Below are 1,573 nucleotides of genomic sequence, written 5' to 3' on the forward strand. Positions count from 1 at the left end.
CTTAAAGTACACGGCTGTTGATGAAGTTGTCACTGAAAAGTTTGTCCTTGTTGTTAAACGTCGGTCTGATCTCAGAAGAGCACCCACAAGTCTTCGTCGGTTTTTGAAGCTGAAAGTCTCCTTGAGAAAGGTTCATCTTCAATGTGTTCTCGGCCTTCCAAAAATGATTTGTGTCACCGAAAAATTTGTGCTTTGATAAAGAATGTTCCTCATAGGTCTGTTTCAACTTGTCAAAGATGACACTTGTAGATTCCCCAAGTTTAGCACAAAACTTGATGGCATAACATTACTATAAATTCCGGTGTTCCATTTTCGTAACACACAACAAAAACACAACTTTACTAATGGCTCTCTCAAAAATCATGTGATGGCATATATCGGAAGATTCCCCGCGTGTCTAGAAACGTACCAGCAGCGACAGCAGTTCTTAAGGCGATTCGAAAAAAAGGGGCTTGCACGAGCAGGTAGGTTATCCATAGAACAAAAATTCCAGAGCCGTGAAGTCTCCTCATCTAAGTTGCCAGGATACATGATCACCGCGGTCGATCTATCGGTTCCAGAGCAGAGCTTTCAAGTGACTTTCTGCAGCATTGCTCTCTATGGGTGGCACCCCATTGCGTTGGAAACATACCCTTCGTCTAACATGCAAATTCTTTTCTACCAGCAGTTGTTGAGACACGTCCGCGATGTCTCCTCCCCAAGAAAAGTTTGCTATCATGTAAATACAAGGGGCGATCAAAAAGCTTCGCTTCGAAGGCCATACATTCCAGAACCGATATGCCATTCTGGCAAAATAGCCGTGAGCTTTGAGGCAATCATTCCATCGACGTACCAGGTTGAAGATACCCGTTTGGTAAGACAATGTGAGTTGCTGCGTGATGCAGTACGTAGTTGCCTGCTGCACATCCTCGTCCGACAGGTACCTTCGACTGTTCAACAGTCCTTTTTTAATGGACCGAGTGCGTGATAATCGTTTGGGGAGAGATTAGGACTATAGCGCGCGCACTGGAGTGCCCCCTACTTGAGTTGGCGTAAATTATGCGTTACGACATTTGCGACATGTGGACGTGCGTTGTGTCGAATCGAGACCAGCACGGAGAATGGTGCACTATTCGACAAAGGTAGTTTTTGACAGACACGTTGCCCATAGACATTCTTTATTCTCCTGTGGATATCTACCGACGTTTGTCCTGCGGCAGCCAAGAAAAGAATAACAGCACGTTGGTCCAGTATGGATGCATATGGTAATAACGTCACCATAGTTCACGTTTCCGCATTTACCCCACTCACGTCGGAAGGACACGAAAGCCACACTCATCCCTCGTCCACATGTTGGTGCTGATGTACTCGCATCTGAGTCACGCTACGTTGCATCTATGCTGGAGCAACGCCTTCAAACGTAAATTTTTTGATCCCCCTTATACAGAATGGTCCATTGATAGAGACCGGGCCAAGTATCTCACGAAATAAGCATCAAACGAAAAAACTACGAAGACTGAAACTCGTCTAGCTTGAAGGGGGAAACCAGATGACGCTATGATTGGCCCGCTAGATGGCGCTGCCATAGGTCAAA

Source organism: Schistocerca piceifrons, chromosome X, assembly GCF_021461385.2.
Source record: "Schistocerca piceifrons isolate TAMUIC-IGC-003096 chromosome X, iqSchPice1.1, whole genome shotgun sequence".
NCBI classification, from domain to species: Eukaryota; Metazoa; Arthropoda; class Insecta; order Orthoptera; family Acrididae; genus Schistocerca; species Schistocerca piceifrons.